This window comes from Lichenostomus cassidix, chromosome 12 (genome assembly GCF_008360975.1).
Source record: "Lichenostomus cassidix isolate B80296 chromosome 12, HeHo_3.0, whole genome shotgun sequence".
Taxonomy (NCBI): Eukaryota; Metazoa; Chordata; class Aves; order Passeriformes; family Meliphagidae; genus Lichenostomus; species Lichenostomus cassidix.
The window spans coordinates 11,003,687-11,018,721 of record NC_139493.1 but is presented as its reverse complement, the minus strand read 5'-3'; the positions used below and the strand labels follow the sequence as shown (position 1 = coordinate 11,018,721).

The window sequence follows — 15,035 nt, the reverse complement described above, 5'->3', positions numbered from 1 at the left end:
TGAAATAAGCTTTTAAAGATCAGTCTAGGCTGAGCTTGATCAGTCTAAACCAGTTTAGTTTAACAAGGAGTCATTTTGTTTTTCTTCTTTTTCAGTTCAGAAAACCATCACCCTTAATAAGAATCCCCATCCCATCAAGTTCCATATAACCAAAAGCTCTTCCTGGTATGTTTATGGTATCACCTGTTGCATTCATGTTAATGCTGGATGCTTGAATAGGTAACCACTCTGCTTCAAGTCCCTACATTAGATAGCTTTTAATACTGAAATTTTTTTTATTGCCAAAAATATAATATCTATCTCCTAAATAAATATTACATACTTGGACAAGAGTCCTTAGTACAGAAAAGTTATACACAGCATTTTTGAAGGGCTGAAACCTCAACATTCAGATCCAAGAACTGAACTCTCCACGAGAACACCCAATTCCAGAGAAAATTTTAGTGTGCTTATATCTATATACAACAGATTATACTGTGAATGTGTGCAGAACAACAACATTGCTAAGATAGATGTCAACTCTCAGCATAATTTCTTCTCCCATCTCCCTTTATTTAGCATCAATTCTACAGCTGTCAAAAAGGTTCATGCCAAATGCTACCATGCAACATCTCAGCATTCAAGCTTTTACTTTCTTACTCAGCTGGAACTGTTCTCAAATGCATGTCCATTAGTAGCCCATTTTCTAATCCCAGCCCATCCATTCATCTTCTAACTCCTGAAAGTAAAAAAACCAAAATATGCAAGCACTGATGAAGAGAATTCTAAACCAAAGGACAGAACTCAGCAGAGCTGGGCTTCATCCTCAGATGTCACACAGCTTGAGAGCACAGCATTTAGGCTGGACAATTCAGAACAGTCTAGGCAACTTCATTATTTTAATCACAGAGCTATTTACTCAGTAATTCATAACTGAAAATATCAGCTTTTTTTCTGCATCTTAGCTGCAAGGCATAAGTGGAAACAAAACAGTGTTTTTCACCTTCTCCTTTTCTACAAAGCCTGCTGCCCTGTATGGAGAACATCTCACTTGGCTCCAGACAATCTAACTATGCCTATTCCCAAAATCACCAGACACAGAGGGGAACAAATTGCAGAAACTTGGATCAAAATAGAGGAGCAGATGAAAAGTCTATTGGCTGAACTAAAACCTTCAGTAACTGCACTATAAAGAGGTCTCCAAACAAGTCAGCAAAAAATGGCCACAGGCAATATCCAGAAAGCTGTTAAAAAAGAGAGAAAAAAATCTAGCAGCTACATGCCTTCTGGAAAACAACAAAAATCTTGTATTCCTTTTGGAAATGATAATTATACAAATAATAGTACCCATGAGCTTCACCACTAAGAATATTGTTTGGGTTCCCTGAGCCTCTGGCTGCTCACCAAAACCAAAAGAAACACCCTTTTATAGATTATAATGTTATTATTACAACATTTTTCAAATCAAATGCCACATCAATGGCTGTGAATTCTTGAAGAATCCACAAAATATTATGGGAAAGGAGATCAAGAGGTATGTCTATGTAAGAGAAAAAAAACCTCACTAAAAAAGCCTGGACAAAATGGTTTGTCAAGATATTAACTAATGTCAAAACAGACTTAAAAAGGCCATTGTAAACACTTGGTAGTTTCAGGTTCAAGCACTTTTGTACTTGAATATATATTCATTACCCCTTTAGCTAAACCTCCTCAAAAGCACTACCCATCTAGATAAATACTAAATTGTTTCTCTCTAATTTATTTCCAGCTTTCTAGCGACTCCCAACATTGTATTTTTAAAGGCTGGAAGTGCAGAGGCTTGAATCAAACCTTTCCCAAGCCCTTCCTTCTTTCTTCCACTTCCTCTCCCCCTCGATTTTCTAGCACTGTTATAGCTGCAACACTGGTGATACAGGTAATGTTTAAGGACTCTGAAGAAGAAGGAAAAAACCCAAAACACCAAGATTTTCTAAACATAAAGTATTACAAGGATGTTTACAACCACTACCATGTGAAAAGTTTGCTATATGAAAATATGGCCCAAACCATTTTGAAAGACTTCCATGATTTCACATGTGATAATACTGGCAGTAAATCTTTCCTTGTCAACAACCATGGAAGGGGTCAACAAATTGGCAAGAAGTAAGGAATCTTCCAGCATTGTCACTCCTCAAAACAAAATTGGAACCCAAAGATGCACCAGATCCGTCCAGTTTTCTATTTTAAATGAAGTCACAAAGATTTTTCTTTATTATTAGTATTCAAGTTTACAATATTATTTTTTAGAAACTAAACAGATGAATGAAAGCATTACAGAAAGAGTTTATGTGTCTTAATCTGAAATATCTTTAACAGAACTTAGACAACATTTAAGAATAAAAAATGTGATTAGAAAACAATTGTGTGCATATACTCAGAATACATCTTAGCTTTAATTAAAAGCAACCATGTGCTTTGCCTACTTTCTCCTCTTAAATTAACTCAAATGATTAGACTTCATGCATCTGACATGCAGCCCATAAACAGAAGGAGAATGAACAAGTACTTTAAAAATATTCACTTCACACGATTAACCTTTTTTCACTGTGATTTGCAGTTCTCAACCACGGCATACAGAGCTGGCTTGTATCAGAATATAAGCTGTGCTCTTCCACATTCCTCAGTGTTCAACTATGTTAAACAATAGACAATTGAAAGCATCACTACCTGTGAAAAAAGTTTGCTGTAATTCCTATCTGCAGGATAAACAGAAACAGATAAACAGTATGGATACAGAAGTATTTTCCAGTGTTGCATGAGGCTCCTGTTAATACATTTGCTAATGGACTTCACAGTTTCAAATGCCAGTTCAGGAACAGTTTTGGATCCTGACTAACCTCTTTCAGAAAACATTATCCTAATTTAAAACACACTGAAAATCTGCAGAATCATGTAAAGATCTGCTCCCCACAACCAAAGCAGGTTATCTGCTGCCCCCAGCTCTCTCTGAGAAGGGCAGCCCTGCACATCCTGGCTGGGCTCACCCAGAGCTCTAAGAATCACCTGATTTCATCGTAGCTGGGTTTGGCTTTCAGACAGGTCTGCTCATCCTCAGACATGAGGAGGAAACGACACTGCATCACTCAGCCTACTGAAAGTCACCACTTCATGCTGATCTAGCCAGTACCCTGCAAATTATTTAATCAGCCCATTTTTATTTTGTTTTAAATAGTATCTATTACTGTATTTGAAGTTTCCATAGACCTATTAGAGGAAGAACACATTCAAGCCCATTCCCTTTTTTCCACCTCATGCTCTCAGTGCCAGAACTGTCAAAGGAGCAGACAGCACAGTATCTTAACCTCTGTTCCAAGAGCATAATGTTTGCAGGAATTAGAATCTGACCAAAACAATGCCAGAGTGTGACTGGGGGGTGGGATTAGATCACCCAAAGTAAGTCGGAATTCAAAAGGTCAGACATAGAACCAGCAGAGAAGTGAATCAGGGAGTTGGTCTGCACCCACTGGATCAAATAAGAGCCAGAGTAGCTTTAAATCACTGATTTCCTGTTTTCTGAGCAGACCATGAACATCAGTACAGTATTTCATTCCATTTCACTCTGACCCCAACTGACAGACACATTAGCCCCGTGGTTTAAAATACTCCAAATGTAGGGTTTTTCTTGAAGAGGCTCAAGTACATAACTAAAATTCATCTTTGTTTTGTCTGGCCTTTAAAATACAAACCCAGAAGCACTGAAAAGGATGCAACTGACCCCCAGTATTAGATGTGTTTTTCTTAGGCATATCTAGTGTCCCTATGTAAGGGATCCCTACAAGCTATAATACAGTTCTAAGTTTTCACACATTTCCTTTAGCTTTACATCAATGGATTTTTCAAGTAGAGAACTGGGGCTGGATCACTCAGTCCACCCATCTACGTAAAATACTTCAGAGCATTGTCCTGAGCAACAGGAATTTGTGACCAAGACCAGCTATGACAAGTAACTTTGGCATTTCTTTGCATTTATTTCATGCACCCCATTTTAGCCCTCAAACTGCTGTCTGGAAAACAACTTCCATCTTGTATTGTCCATGAAAATTGTGCAAGGCCAATTTTAGCAACCCACTCAAAGTGGGAAAATTAGGTCTTCAGACACAGCAAGTGAACAATATTGAGTGCAACTTTAAATGACAGACTTTACTGCATGTGAACCACGTAGGTAAACATGGAGAACTTGGATACCATTACATAACTTGTTACAAACTTTGCTAAGAAATTCACTCACATTTTGTTTTTTTGTGGCACAGGGGAATTGATTATATCTCAACATATAAATCAAGAGCCACATGTTGAAATCTTACATTATTTGCAGAGATTTGCTTCCCTTTTTAAATTTTATTTGTATAATCACATTTATGTTCCTAAAGCAGTATGTAAAGAGCCACAAAAAGGGTGAGAAAGAAGTTTGTGCTCAAATGCACATTCAGAAACACAAAACAGAAATCAAAAGCACCCAAACACTTCAGCCCTTGAGATAAACAAATGTATTCAATATAAGAAAACCTGTTATTTTAAGACCAAAGGAAAAGCCCACTAAGATTTTCAAAGCAGTTTACTACAGACTAATAGAAAACAGGATACCGAAAAAGTCCACTAATGACTTTTTGCATGGATATGTCAGACATTTTTTTCCTTTATTTATCCAACTTCCATTAAGTTATCTGCCATATGCCATTGCTCATAGCTTCTTCAGATAAAAACCCTAGCCATCCTGCTGCCTCTCAATGCTGTATCTTTCTGATATGAAAGATACAGCAACTATGCTTCCCTGTAATGCTGATGAGAAACTGCAAAGTTAAAATAATTAGTCTCAATAATCTGTTACAGAAAATACTGATTATGAGAGCAGTATTTATAAAAGGAGTATTGCATATGCATTATAAAAAAAGATCCCACTTCAAATACTGAGGACTCCAAGAAGTTTAAAAATAAAAAGCACACCTCAGAGCCCAGCTGCTAAGAGCTGCATCGTTAAACTTACATCCAGGAAGGACGAGGAACTGACATCAATAAAGCACCATTTCAGCCCTGAGGTTTAAAAATACACCCTGAGGTTTACAAGTGTAAGCCTGCCTGAATCAGCACCCTAGCAAGAAAAAACACTCTTGAGTAGTATATGCTGGCCATACACTGTAGCAAAGTGCCAAATACACCAACCACCACCTCAGTATCATCTAGAAGTACACCTTCATAAGCAGAAGGGGAGCAGCAAACTGAGGCACAACTGCATGATGGAAACACATCCCATACCTGCTGCTTTTGAAAGCAAGAACTGCCTCCCTCCCTGCTGATCTACCACAAATTCAAATAAAGAGCAAGGTATCTCATCTTGTCTCTTGCAGTATACTCTCTTGGTGGTCAGAAGATATCAAACTACACTGGCCTCCTGTCGGAAAGGCTACCAGAATTTTTAGATTCCCATCAGCCTGTGCTTAATCACATCAACTGAAACTAAGCAAAGCTCCAATTCAGACATAAAACCGCTCCCAACATGTAAGCAAATATTTTTATAAATTCTCTTCTAAACAAAGAAATTTGAATTCTTTGCTTTATGAGGGCTGGCCAAGCCAAATCCCATAGATGAGCAAGCAGCCATGTACTTAGTGAAGGTGGCAAACAACTTCTGCTCAAAAGCATTAAAAGCTCATTCAGGCTGTGAAGGCACAAGAGAGCAACAATGAGCCATCAGAAATCAAAAGTCACATCCTCCACCCAAATAAAAAAAGATCTTTTATATTACTAAATAACGTACCAAGTATTTTCTAGATTCTCTGAGATGCCTTTGTGGTTCATGTTGTAACTCTTAGTTCCAAAACTATAACAGGGATTTCAAAACAGCATAAAATGGAGGTAAAACAGGGGCTGTCAATAATACAAGAGCTGTCAATAACACATCCTTGAACAACAAATCACACAATGCAAACTTTGTCCACTGCTCAGATTGTAGAGAGCTTTCTCTTCTGAGCCAACAGCAGCTAGGACCAGCTACAAAGAGTAGAAACCTCAAAGAGTCAGAAATCATTCCAAGTTTGTGGGTTCCAGCAAGATCACATGGCTTAGTAGCAATTTTCTGGAAGACCTTGAATATTTCTAGATGGCCTCACTTACCTCCATGTGGGAAAGGAATACTGCATCTGGAGAAAAAAAAACCCATTTCACATCGAATGATTCTTTTAACTTAATTTTTTTAAAGTGAGGTTTATAAGGGCATTCACCATATGACCACGGTGGTGCTTATGTAACACCACACACATGCTATCAGATTTTATTTAATATACTCCTCCTCCTGCATAAAATAACACCATAGCCTGAAGTGCCTACACTGCAACACTGGAATAAAGCAATATAAAAGGGAATACTAAAATCCATTTAGCTTATTTCCTTTCTCAGCATCTAAAATATGACTATGCACTCAGTAAATAAAGAAGCAGGTCAATGACCTTACTCTCATGCTACTCTGCTTTAATACCACAATTTTAATTTATATTACATGCATGCTATATTCATGCAGACAATCACAAATCAAAAATTAACAAGTGTTAAGATTAAGATTTTACAGGTAAAGTTAAGTGACCTTCTGTGCTTAAGCAGTCTCCTCTAGCCTTTAAATATATAATCCCAATTTTTTTCAATAGAACCTAATCTATCCCATGTTCAGGCTGGACAAATCTCACTGAATAAAAAAAACTATCCTCTATTTATTTTTTGCTCATGACTGAACTGCCCTGAATTCATTATTTACTGTAAACCATCAAATTCCCACTGTATTACGTGTAAGCTATCTTACTGGAGTATTTATTTGGTAAACTCCAGTAATCTTGTCACCCTTGTGATAGAACATGGCATTATGCCTCACTGCAGATAAACTCAACTGCATCATTTGTCACAATCCAAATTCTCAAGGAAAAAACCCAACGTCCAGTTTTTGAGAGCAAAAGGCTGATTTTTTAAAATTATAATTCCATAGCAATTTTCCTCATCCACAGCAAAGCTTCCAATAGGCTCAACCACTCCAGGCAACTTTGAACTCACACCAGACCCCCCGAATCCATCCCATCCCATCCCTCCCCAGCTGCCACACAAGAATGCTGGAGAGCTGTTGCCCAAACCTCACTGAAGTCATGACTCTCCCTGTGTCTCTGCTCTTCCCCAGGAGACACTGAGGCTCCTCAAGCACCCTTTGTTTGTCCTTACAGCATTTTCCAGTAACACATGTTCGTAACACCCTTGTTGGCTCCCACTCCTCACCTCTGCCTGGTGCACTCAGCAGGAGCACCAACCACAACACTTATTTTCTCTCTGCTTTGCCTCTTCTGGATTTGGGTGAATCTTTCCACACAAGAGAGGACCACATCCCATTTTAGTCCTCTGCCCAAAAGAGCCCAACAGCCATACACATCCAATGTCTGGTAGGTAGCAAATAGATCCCTAACTCCCAGGATGTGTGGAAGGATGCAGAAGGCATCCATAATCCTTTAATCTCCAAATGACTAAAATATCTGATTTTTTTTTTGCTAACCAAAAAAGGAATATTAAGATGCCAAGTATCCTAAATTAAGTGGTACTGCCTGTGCCACCTATCACTACAGATGACAAAGTATGCATTCTAAAAGCATCATATAATGACAGTGAGTTTAGGTAGCAAGTATCTATGCGGAGAATGTCAGACCCATAGTAAAACCATGACACAGAAGCAGATTAACATTTACATTCCAATTAAAATTTCTGCAACTTATCAAAAATATTTCAATAAAACATTTTTCAAAGAATAAAAGGCGTCAAAACCAATGCAGAATTTTAGGTTAAAGAAAGGCTGTCTGGAATTTTCTTCTTCCAATGAAACTGAATTATTCTTTCCTAAATAGATTGAGGTTTAGAACAATAATAATACTTTTATCCGAAGACTTCAAAGTCTCATGCAAAAGAATATATCACAGTAAACACAGGGTTGAAGGTTTTATGGAAGAATTTCTACTGGCATTTTTTCCCTTCTTCTTTAAAAGAAATTTGTTTACTACCAGTCTTTGAAAAGAATAAAAGGGAGGAAACTATAGGGAAAATAAGTAAAACTTTACGTGTAAGGAACATTTGGAGCTTTGTGAGAAGGCTGGTTTTGATAGAATATGCGACATGTAGCCCAATGTGAGTAATATTATATCTCAAATAAAAATCAGCCCATGAATATACATAATCCAAAAGGTAATTCTCCCAATCTCTGAAATGTAATGGAGCCACTCTAGATCACTGAGGCATGAATATTTACCGTATTCAGGCTTTACTGCTCTCGATCTGGGTTCAATTTTGCAAATTAAAATGAAGGCTCTGTGGATAGAGAGATTAAAGAAGAGCATCCCAAAGCCTGCCTGTTTCCTTGGTGTGGTAGCAGTGATCTGGTTACCCTTCTGTTGGGTTATTTCTTTTTACTTACTGGAGTAGGTCAAAAGCAATTGAGAGTGGAAAAGGAGGTCATTATTGGGTCACAACCTTGGAGTTAAAGGCTCACTAGGAAAAACAAACATAAAGTGAACATAAAGCTGCATTTAAAAATAAAACTTGTAATGAAAAATAATATTTTCAACTCTTTTCACTTCTATTTTGACAGGTCAAGCAGAGAAATAAAAAAGTTGTTTTGCTCATTTCTTTCTCCTGAACAAAGTTCTCCTGTCCTTTCTCTAAAACGAGCTTGTTTAATGGAAGCCATGATTTATACAAAATGAAACAAAGGTGATGAATAATTACTGAGAGATCTGGTAGGCTTCATTAGCTATGGCAAACGTTAACATTAATCGTGATGATTTGTACATTTTCTAGGAAACGCTTGGAATATAAATCCAGCGGCGCTCCGGTGCAATACAGCAAACAAGCAAACACAACACGCACAACGGTACAAATCAAATGATACGCTGCTACTCCTGGTGAATTCCTTCTGCTAATTACAATCAAAACAAAGGCTACCTCTGCTAGGAGAAGAAAAGAAAAAGGAATTAATTACTATCAGACAAGTATTTTTCGCAATACTTTTTAGGTTACGAAATAAGAAACAATTGGCATACAAAATTTTTATAGCTTTCCCTCAAGGCAGGATTTTTTTTTAGTGGCAAATTTTAAAGAGTTCAACTGGTAAGCAATTTTCTATTACAAGTCAGTAACAGTGATTAAGATTAGACGAGTAAATTTATATCCTCTGGACTGTAGGATATTTGCAAAATCTAAGCAGCTAAGTCTAGAGTAAAGAACAGATGGATTTATCCCTATCACCTTGGCAAATAATAGTAAGCTATTAAAGGAACAAAGCAGTACAGTGCAAAGTTTGATGAAGCAAAAATAAATTCTAATGCAAAGATACCTGGTAAAAAAAATGTCAGGTTTACAGTAATGATTCTGATTACTTCATTCAAATGGAACCAAGGGAAGATGGGGATAAAAGGTCAGAAAAATGACTGGAAAAAACTGGGGAAAGAATGAAGATAGTCACTCTTATGAAACTGGAAATAAAGGCAAAACGCAGTCGTCATCAGCTAACAAAAACTGCATTTACTATATAAAGGTGCCATGTGATAGCTTATGAAATACGAAATTCACACTTTTTTGCCTCTGAGCTACATCATGGTACCAAAGGGTTACTGTGCTTTGAAACCTTCACCAACAGCCTTACTAAACATTTAATATTTTTCTTTCTGCTTTCTTAAAGGCCCCAGATGTGTTCTTGCAGATCAAAAGAGACCAACTTATAAAGTTAAACGAAATCAAGGGCTTTTGTTCCGAGGCATCGTTGCTGAACTAATTATTCCTGGATGTTGTTTAATGAAATAGCAGTGCCATATATTAAAACAGTTAACAGGATGAGTTGCTTGAGTTATAGGAAAGGTCTGATCTGGGATTATAAATTTTAGGTTTTCTTCAAAGGAGATGAAACAAACTACTCGCAACTCCCCAGTCCTTTCTGTCACTGAAAGACTGAAATAAAAGAACCCAAAAACGTATGAAAGTTGAAATATCATTCTACATATTTACCCTTTCCTGAATGATAGAGAACTAAAGATGGGGGAGTTCAAAAACCTCCTGAGATTCTTTGAGATGGGGAAATGAAGATCTAAGTTATCCTGTCTATTCCATGAATGCTACAAAGCACAAGTTAAAATAAATAGTGGTAAGTCTTAGAGGAAACTTCATTTTAGATGTACACGTGCAAAATAAAAAAGGACTCCCATCTTAGAGCAACCCCATGCAAGTAGTTACCACAGCAATTAAGTGTTTTTATTGTCAGGGAAAAAGGCAGGAGGGTAGGTAGACAAAGAGCTATTCCAACATCAGATTATTAGCAGAATTGCAAATTATTCTGCAGCCCCTCAACTGCAGAATTTTTGGTAAAGTGCATATTTAACTATATAATTACCTTACTGAGAGAAACAAAAGACCCTTAAGATCCCTAAGGACATCTCAGACTAGGAAGGCAACTTTCCACCCTTATACATTCAGACAATAAACACTTTACTTCCCCACTGATAGTCTCTTCTGTGTTTGTATTTTACAGCCTGACACAGGCCAACCCAACACTTGACACCTAATTAACAGACCTAGGAGCTGGAGGTCCGTATATTGATCACACTAAATGGGATTAGTGTGAAATAAAAAGTTCAAAGGGTCTTGACCAAACTTCACCGCAGCCCAGCTGTGACAGCTGCTATGAATTTGTGTATCCAGTGCCTCACATTTTTATTAAGAGGGGTCTGGTGCACACGAGTTTGCAGTAGCCTATGAGATCACGAAGGTTCACTAACAATGTCAGGCTCTGTAACTGTAGTGACTGACTGAAGAAAAAATCCTCTTGCTTGTTTGCATAGGTCTTTTTGATTAACTCATGAAAAGGGTCCCTCACCTCTGATACAACAAGCATTTACAATAGACAGTTGTGACTTCTCTACCTCTCAAGGATTTGTTAACTTGCTATGGAAGAGCTGTCCAGTTTGAAAAATGCTGGGTTTGACTATAAAAGAAGTAATTCCTGATACATGCTGCAAGCACACCTGGTATATTCTGACAATGACTGCCAGGAGTTGTATTCAAATGATAGAAGTACAAACTATTATCTTCTAAACACTTTTAATCTTCTATATCTTTCTATTTGCCTAAACCTTTCAGCTATCATTAGGTGAATCTATCATTAGGTCATTCTAAAGAAATTACAACTAGCATCAGCATATGTTAGTATTTCGGAGTACTTGTGAAATTCATTTCTTACTTAAAACAAGCAGCCTCGTTTTCCAGTATCAAGTATCACAGACACCTGTAAGAGAAACACAGGAAATCCACTGCAACTCAGGGAAGGGAACAAGCCCATCGTGCAGAGATGTGCAAGTACCACTGAGGTAAAGTGAATGCTCAACAGGATTCTCCTGGCTAATGTGATGTTAACAAAATATTCAGGATAAATGATGAACAAAATGCAATTTTGTTTTTGTTGGTGTTTTTCATTTATTGATTTGTTTTAGGACACAGTCTGTCACAACATTTTCGGAAAAATATGAGAAATATGTATTCTGAGCATTTATATATCAATGATAAGGAAACAGGAGAAAGAGACAGCAAACAGTTGTCAATTTAAAAATAATTTTAAGCCGTTATGGGTCTTTTAAAAGGCAGCTAGATGTGGTCCACAAGGAAACCTTAAAAATAGGCTCATGGGGTCGCAACATGCATGTTTTACAGAGGAGGTAGCTCCGGAGCCACCAGCAAAAACACCTGACAGCAAATCACCAAGGACAGAAGCTTGAGGGGCAATGTGAAGCCTATGAAAGAACAGTAGCCTGTTATTGCTGGCACATAAAGGTATTTCACAGAGTAAAGAACAAGCTTTATGTGGTACTGCAGCGCACAAAAAACCCAGCTTTTCATTTCCTTTTTTTTTTCCTCCACGTATCTCTCTTCCACTTGATTTCTTTCTCCCCAGAATCTGTCACTTCCTGTCCTTTGCGTCTCAGGGCTGTAGCTGCCCAGTCACACCTGCTGAGACACCCTTCCCTAAAAGGGCCAATGACATTTCAAAGAACCACAATTAGGCTTCAAAATTAGCATTCCAAGGGTGGGAGAAGATTTCACATGTGTCTGCTCTGTCTGCACTCCAGACTGGAAAACTGCAACTCTCTTCCAAGTCCTGAAAGCTAGAACCTTTTCTCTTTAATTTAAAGTTGAAATTATATAAAATCCAAAGTGTGCAGGCCACAAAAAATTCTTTGAGATGACTGAATGCAGTCCAAAGAAGCTTATCAAGCCTATCCAGCAATGCAAAAAAATTTCATTATTAGAAGCTATATATTTAGGGCTGGTTGTTTGGATTTCTTTTTTTTGGCAATGTATTTTTAAAAGTTCCATCAGATTTTTTAAACTTACTTCTTCCTGATCAGGTTTCTTCATTTGCAGATTTTTTTTCCACCACTGTCACTAGCTCTCATAGCTCCAATAGAGAAAAAAGCACTGTGCCTTCCTATGTTATCAGTTTATTTTCTCTGTATTAAAAGATGCATTCATGTCCTTCTACAGTAAATGTAAATATAGAAGATATGAATATCACAGCGAGACTGCAAGATACAGTTACCTGGAGACTGGATAAAGATATAATTTGGGATACACCCCCAGTCCTGTATGAATTTTTTAGCAGAATGCAAACGGCTTCAAAGGTAAATATAATTTCATCGGAAGCAACTGAGCACATTTAAAAAATAAAATGTCGACTAGAAAAGCCTACAACTAAGTCCAGAGTGAATCTGAAACTAAAAACTGACCGTATCATTGGAAAGAAAAACATCAGCGTTAGAAACTCTTGCTAGTACAGCCAATGCTCATTAAAAGAAATTCAGTCAGCAAGTTGGTACAACCGGTGGAAGTTCTATCACTGTCTTTCAACAGCAGGAGTGCAGGAAAGATAATTTCAACAGAGATGAGGCCAAAGATAAACAGAAAAATAAGAAAAGCCTTTAACTTGGCCACTAAGCCAAGTTTCTCAAGTCTCTCTAAAGAGATCCTTGCTTCAAACTGAAAAGACCGAGCTTCAAGAATCAGTAAAACAAAAATGAGGGAAAAAAATGCACACAATACTTAAGCACACATTTCTATCCCACTTGCTCCACATTCCATGTAACATATGTACATTTCATACTCCTGCAGAAAATTAGATTTAGGGGAGAAGGAATTTTTTATATAAAGTTCAACAAAACAGCTGGCATTAGTCACTTAACATTTTCATTTTTCTGTCTTTCTTAAAAAGCAAAAGTATACTGTATCACTGAAATATTCTCTGTTCAGCCATCATAATTTTTGCATCCCCTTTGGATATCATATTTTAAAACTATGACAGGTTTTTCTACCCTTTTCTGCAAAAGGTAGGTACCACTTATTGCCTTTGGGGTTTTCTTATTTTAGTAAAATGGGATAAACTGCACACTGTTTAGAAAACATCCCATCCTGTTATTTTTATGAAAATATTCTTTTAAATCGCAAAAGGATGCTAATATTTAACAAAAAGCACAGGTTAATCTATCAGAATACAAAGTCTGACATTATCTAAGGCACAGACTTATTTCAGTTGTTTCAGAAGAAAAACACAAAACCCCAGTACCTTACCAACCACGGAACAATGAAAATGAGGTTGCAACAAATTTCAATCTAACCCTCAGTAGTGGATTCCAATCACCATGCTCACAGGAGAAGGAAAAATACTGACAAAATATAACACCATTTTTTCCGATAAAGAAGTGAATACTGCCGCAGAAAATCTACAGAGACGTGAACCTACAAAGAAAATCAGATTCCCACTCAAACTTCACTCTTTTAGCCTTGTTAGACCCTTGGTACATAAAGGGATGAGCTCTCACTCTGCACAGAGACAAGAAAATGAAAAAGGCATGCTAGTATGAGTTTTAGCAGCAAATAAATAGCTTTGCTATTATAAATTTTAGTAGAAACATTATTAGTTAAACTTAGTGGGCTTTGTGGCTTAATATACATTCAGCACAAGTCATTTTTCTACAAGGCTTTGGCTCCATCTGCTGACTTTTAATATTAAAAATAATTGATGAGTTTGAAAACATTCATGCTTTTGGAACACGTAAATCATCTGCATTTTTGTAAGTGTGGTTCAAAAGGTACAACTACCCCAAGTGTGTGGTCTTGTAAATTTGTCAGTTAAAATTACCTTAAAGCAACAACATTCCAGCTCTGAGGAAAAGATACCTAAGTGAGCCCTGGATGCACAAGGGGTAAACAGGGCTTGCTTGGAAGACTAGCTGGAATCAGATTTAAACAACAGGTGGACATCTGGATGTTTGTGCCACAGAATCACCCAGCAATTAAGTTCAAACCTGAAAAGTGAGATTCTGAGCAGGCTAATAAAAATAATCAAAAATCTATAACACAACTCCTCTGAGAGCTCATTGGAGACACTTGCTCAACACCTGCCTGTGCTGGTTTCAGCTTTTCCCATTTGCAGAGAGATGTCTGCTTCAAAGAAACTGAAGCTTGCTTTATTTATGAAGAAATAAAAAAAGATAAAAAATAACCCTGCAGGTTCAAAAGCACAAATATTTGCCTCTTCCAACTCTGATTTATTTTTCATTATTGCAGAATTCTGATCATTATCAGAACACTACGAACTCAATCTAGGTAGAACTGCCACATGAAAAATTGCATATGAGAAATGCATCTAACATGCTCTTTAAATATAACGGGGGAAAGTCTTAGTCCCAAAATAAGACATTTACAGTACTTCATTGGCCATTTTTCACAATTAAAAAACTAAATCCATCATTAAATCACAGCAGTCTGCTTTATACGAACACTGAGCTCTTGTGGCTGCAAATTATTTAATTGGTAACTGGGATAATCAGCCTCTCTGGGAATTTGTTTTCCTTTGTGACTTTTAGTATCTGTATTTGAAAAATCTAATAATCACACTCTCACGACCCCATCCCCTAAAAAAGGCCCACAAAAACAAAAAAAACCAAATTCAACTCTCAAGA

General features: G+C 37.2%; 1 protein-coding gene across 3 annotated transcripts in view; it reads right to left on the bottom strand.

Moving 5' to 3' along the window:
• Positions 1–15,035, bottom strand: part of EEFSEC (eukaryotic elongation factor, selenocysteine-tRNA specific) — a 121,569-nt gene that overhangs the window by 56,896 nt on the left and 49,638 nt on the right. The window lies entirely within an intron of this gene.